A 6,195-nucleotide genomic window follows, 5' to 3' on the forward strand; every position below is an offset into this window, starting at 1 on the left:
AGTCCAGCTTTGCATCACCCCTATTCTGTTGCCAAACCTGTGTCAAAGCCCAGCGTGCCAAGCCCGGGGCTTCAGAGACGATTTTTTTTTTCCCTTTTAGTTGCCCAAACTCTCCTCTTCCTCTTGCTCTACAGACAGCACAGACAGTTTCCCCCAGGGGCCGGGGGGCTCGTCTGGGCACCATTATCTGGGAGTCATTCCCTTATCAGGCAGCTGATTTTGGCTCCGGGGAGTCAGCACCTCTCAGGTGAGGAAGGCTGGGGCAGCAGCAGCCCGTGCTGTGCGCTCAGGGGGGGTTATCAGCCTGCCCACCCCCTCACCTGGCCAAGCCCCATCAGATAGCGGCTCTCAGACACCCCTGGGGTGACGGGGTGGAAATGGGACACTGCACCTGGGAAATGCCTGCTGCTTCCTCAAAATGAGGAAAGGGAAAAGCATCGTTTGGGCGTGGGTCCCTCTTGCCATCAGTTCGCAGCAAGGTGAGATTGTGGCAAAGCAAATGCAGTGCCGGTGGCGCTGGAGAGAGCTGCAGCTTTTATTGCTCTTATCTCCCAGCTTCTGGAAGATCCCTCTGCCTGCGTGGGGGTCTGGGCAGGGACACGGTGCACACGCCACAGAGAGAGCAGCCCCCCCCCCCCTAAATCACAGCTTGCCTTGATTTACACACAGGCTCACAGGTTAGGTAACTGCAGTAAACAGAATAAACAGACCTCCCTCTGGATTTATAGACTGGCAAAAGGACCTTTAACCACAAAAGAAATGTGCTTTCCAGCCCTCTTCTATCACCAGATCCCAACCAAAGGCTTAAATGCTTATGTCAAGCCTAGAGAGCTCAGGATTTGGGCTGGATTCAAGCTATTCCTGCACCTACCCTGCTCCCCGGATAAGTCATCTCACAGTTCATCTCCCGTTCAGCTTCCAGCTGACACACACACGTGTGATGCCAGAGGAGCCAGAGGGAGCAGGGAGAAAATTTTTCTGTTTGGGGCTTAAAGTAAATTACTCTTAAATGCACAAGCAGGCAAAGGTGTGCAAGTGCTCTGCAAAGGGGCTACTTTCTTCTGGAGTTCCCCATTCCTCCCAGTAGCTACCCCTGGTCAAGTGAGGAGCTTTGGCTGCTATCACCGAGCTAAACCTTCCCAGAACAAGAGCTGCTGTCTAAAGGGAAATTATGGATGTTTTTTCATATTTTCTTGGAGTAAAAGAGGTGTTAGATTTTGATGTGTTCTCAAATATCTTATGACTTTCCCCCTGTAGATGTGGAAACTTGTATAATGATGCTATTACTGATGTTTTGTGCCAAAACAAAGAGTGTAAAATGCCTCAGGAGTCCTTTGTTAGCAACCTTGGGACCATTATTTTTAATGTGGCATCCCACCCCCCCCCCCCAAAAAAAAAAAAAAAAAAAAGAAGCAGAGAAGAGGAGCCTGTCCATCCCCAGACAGTCACAGCTCATGCCTGGGGAGCCGGTCCCACCAGTGGTAGGAGCATGTTAGGGAGCGCCAGAGGTAAGAGGAAAACCAGAAACCAGGCTGGAAAAGTTTGGAAAATTTGGCATTATTAGGACTTCTTTTCTTTCCTATACTCCTCAGCTGAGTCAGCCAGTGCGTCAGCCACACAGAGCAGCCCACACAGCTACCAAGGAAGTTCTCAGTGCCCAGTTACCCCTTCCCTTCATAGCCAGGGAGGGAAAAGCATCCAGGAAAGTGCTGCTTTCCCCCCCATCTTGCACATCTTTATTTAATTCCATTGAAAGTGAACACACATTTTTGAAATGGAACAATTTAAATCCATGAATTGTTCTGAATCCAGGAGAATTGCCAAACTTTCTGTTTTAATACATTTTCAAATTGCCTTTTCCTCCTGTCTTGGGGAGCCAAGATATGGCTATTTAATTACAAGCACAACCTCCATTTAAGAACCCCTCGTAACGAGGCTGGTGTGGAAAGCCATCCAATTTTTCCATTGTCTGACTGAGGGGCTGGAATTGGTGTGTTTTATCCCAGGTTTGCATTTGGCAGGGCTCAGTGAGTGATGCTGTGGGGAATGGACTAGAGGCCATCTCCGTGCTCTGGGCTCTTCGTTATCCTGCCTGTTAGAGGGAACCAAATCCAGACTCTTTCCAGGGGAAGAGGATTTGAGCTGGCTGCTTTCTGCAGCTCACACTTGGGATCAGAGGCATTGAATCCTCCATGGCATAGGTTGGGAGAAAGGGAATGGGAAAGAAATACAAAAGGGGGGGAGATTCGGGTCAAAGGTAGGCCAAGAAAACTTGTGGTAAGGGAGAGAAGCAAGAACACCATTGCAAAAACTTTACAACATGGGCCTTGTGGTAGCTGCACAAAAATGTTTCCCTTGGCTTGCTTTGAGTGAGGAACAAGAGCTGGCCCATGGAGAGAGCAGCTCCAGGTATGTCTGCAGCAGCTCAGCTCTGAAATCCACTGCAAAAGCCTCCCTGAAGGCTTGGAAGACCCAGATGTGAAGGTGTAGGGATATACCATCATTTCAACACTGGGATGCCCTAAACCCAGGGTAGGGACCCTCAGTGCTGGAGCCCAGCCTCCCAAAGGGATCAGGGTGTGCAGAGCCCAGCCCAGGAAGCCTGATATAAACAAAAGCCTCTCCCTGGCACAGCAAGTGAGGACCTTCTGCTTGCAGGTGTCCCCATGGCATCAGGCTGCTGCTAACAGTCGTGGTGTCACCCTGGCAGCGTGCTGGCACTCCCCCCATCACCTCGAAGCCACCCACTGCCCTCATCCCATGGAGAGGACCGGGGTGGGCTGCAGAGCCACCCTGGAGGTGATGGAGCAGGGTGGGAGCATCTCCCCACTGCCCCCCGACCAGGCTGTGGGTCTGACGTGCACTGCCCACCCTGCTCTGCGGGAAGGGGGTGTGCACAGGAGCCTGGCTGACGTGGGGGTGGCTGGCACACGTGTGGTACCAGCACCCGCTGTCAGGGCTGGTGGAGGGCTCAGCACCCCGTGCTGGCTCTCCATCCCGCGAATTCACATTCCTCCGGGCTCAGGGAGCGCTGGGCCGGCTCTGGCTCCCGGTAAGCAGCCGGCCATGGTGGAGCCATCCTCATCCCCATCCATCATCCTTATCAGGCGGCGCTGGCAGCCCGGCGGTCCCTGGCAGCGGGGCTGCACGGACGGCAGGCCGGAGCCATCGCCCGGAGACAGGCGGGAGCATCGCGGCGATAAGCGCTCACAAACAAAAACAACAACTCCCCTCCTCGGGACTTCAAAGCGCCGAGCTGAAATTTCGCTCCGCGGTCGCAGAGCCTGCGTGGGCGCTGGGAGCGGCACGGGGGGGGACACGGGCAGGACGCGGGGACGGGACCGCGCTTCGCCCGCACGGGGCTGCGGAGGTGACAAATGGAATGGAAAGGGAACGAGGGCAAGGAGCAGAGCAGGTTACCCGGCGCTGCCACGGGCACAGGCGGTGAAAGCAGCAGCTCAGCCCCAGACGGGGTTCTGCCCCATGGCCGTGGGCTCCCTGCCCTTGCGGGCTCCCAAACCATCCCACGGAAATGTATTCCAAGTGATTTGACAGCAATGGTGAGGGACAATTGGCTTTTTCACAGACGACAGTCTCACAGGCATAGAGTAGCTTTGGATACCGGCTTTTGGGATGTCAGCAGGGAGATTTAGGGCTGCTCCCGGGGAAAGTGAGGGCTCAGACACAGCCACGCTCCCTCTGCACCTGAGAGGTCCCACGAGGGTTGCATTGCATCCTGCTTTCATTAACCGGGGTTTTATTCCTCCGGCGGTCCCGATGAAATCCGTGAGACCTCTTGTGGCACGAGCCGAAACTCCAGGCGCATCCAGCGGGCACCACACCGGGGCATCACCCCGTGGGGTCCCCACCCCGCCCCGCTGCCCCCGCACCCGTGGGCACGGCGCCTGGTGAAGAAGAAGTCGTTTCAGATGATTTTCCTGCCTGGAAGGAGAATCGTGTTGTGCTTAGCTCGGGGTTGGAAGCATCTCACACCTGAGATAGCGTCTGGATGATCCAATGCTGCCAGCTCCAAGGAAAGAGACCCCGGCAGGAGATCCAAGGGATGTTAAAGCCCGGCCGTGGTGTTAGGGAGGACAGGAATGTGGGATGGAGGGATGATCTACAGCGCGATGATGTCCGCTCACAAACGTGTCTGCATACACATACGTTCATACACTTACTAAATTCTAACTGTGCATACACCTATCTTAATTTACAAGCGTCATAATGCAATTAAAACAGAATGACACACAGTTTAGCTGGTAATTGCCTCTTTTCGTAGAATTAACTTTCATTGATCTTTGTCTGTATCCCGAGTCATGGTGAAAATTAATGATCTTTAAGTTTTTTAAAAGTCTCTTAAATTTATATCATCATTATTTATCAAGGACTCTTTTATTTGTCAACAAAATGACTCAGAATTAGAATTTTATAACAATTTTATTCATTTTCCTTTTCCCCAAATCTCAGAGCTTGTTCTTTGTATTTTCTTTTTCTCCTCCTTCCTCATTTTCAGTAAATGAGAGGAGACTTAAGGAGCAAGGGAATCCCCATCTATTTCACGTGAGTTGCATTTAATTGAAAAATTGCTTATCGTTTGATCTAGTTTATCACAGATTAGACCTATTTCAGATGAAGAAAGAAGCATTTATTTCCCTCTGAATTTTGTGGAGTAAAAGCCCTTTTCCTCAGCTGCTTCCACGGGAGGTTTGGATACACTATCAGATACACTTTGGCAAAAGGCATCCTGATGCTGGAAGAATCCCATTCCCTGCCTCATCTCCTCCATCAGGATAGTCCTTCTGCCATTCCCTTCCTCCCATGACCATGGTCTGGGCCTCACTTGTCACGCTGCCACCTCCCCAGAGCCCTCCACTTTGCTTCCAGCAATGGCATCGCACACCAGCCCCACGTATGGGCATCAACCACAATGCCCCAGGACCTAGGGTGTGACCAACCACCATGAACTGGGATCATGGGTGTGACCAACCACCAGGAATTGGGATCATGGGCATGACCAACCACCAGGAACTGGGATCATGGGCATGACCAACCACCATGAACTGGGATCATGGGTGTGACCAACCACCATGAACTGGGATCATGGGTGTGACCAACCACCAGGAATTGGGATCATGGGCATGACCAACCACCATGAACTGGGATCATGGGTGTGACCAACCACCATGAACTGGGATCATGGGTGTGACCAACCACCATGAACTGGGATCATGGGCATGACCAACCACCAGGAATTGGGATCATGGGTGTGACCAACCACCAGGAATCGGGATCATGGGCATGACCAACCACCAGGAATTGGGATCATGGGTGTGACCAACCACCATGAACTGGGATCATGGGCATGACCAACCACCAGGAACTGGGATTATGTGTGTGACCAACCACCAGGAATTGGGATCATGGGCATGACCAACCACCAGGAACTGGGATCATGGGCATGACCAACCACCAGGAACTGGGATCATGGGCATGACCAACCACCATGAACTGGGATCATGGGTGTGACCAACCACCATGAACTGGGATCATGGGTGTGACCAACCACCAGGAACCGGATCATGGGCATGGCCCACCACCATGAGCCAGGACCATGGACATGAGCAACCACCACAAATCACAATCATGGATATGACCAAGCACCCTGAACAGGGACCATGGATACAACCAACCACCATGAACCAGGATCATGGAATATGCCCATGATCCGGGATCATGCTGGTGACCAACCACAATATCCAACCACCACCCAGGACAGTTCAGTTCCTTTTCCTTTTATAGCAGCTGTAGTGATGTCACAGGTACCTTCACAGCCTGATTGGATGTCAGGTGTTGGAGGCGTGGTCTCCCTGCTCAACCACCCCTTCAAGGGATGAAACTCCTCAGCCCAGGAGGGATGGTCCAGTGCTGGGGACAGCCTGGCAGCATCCTGCTCCTTCCCTGCCAGGAGAGCCTGCCTGCACATATGCATACTTACATACATTATGATATCTTGTTTTAATTACATTGGAGCAAATGACTGCTTCGCCTGTGGTTTATATCAGAGCTTTAGGTTTGTAATTTATCTTGGCACAGTCTAGACTGGAGCCACTTTGAAGCTGTTTCAAACAGGATGAGAACAAGCAATTTTTCCAAAGTGGCTGGATTAAGAAAACTGGCAGCCATTCATCTTTG

This window comes from Hirundo rustica, chromosome 14 (assembly GCF_015227805.2).
Source record: "Hirundo rustica isolate bHirRus1 chromosome 14, bHirRus1.pri.v3, whole genome shotgun sequence".
Classification (NCBI taxonomy): Eukaryota; Metazoa; Chordata; class Aves; order Passeriformes; family Hirundinidae; genus Hirundo; species Hirundo rustica.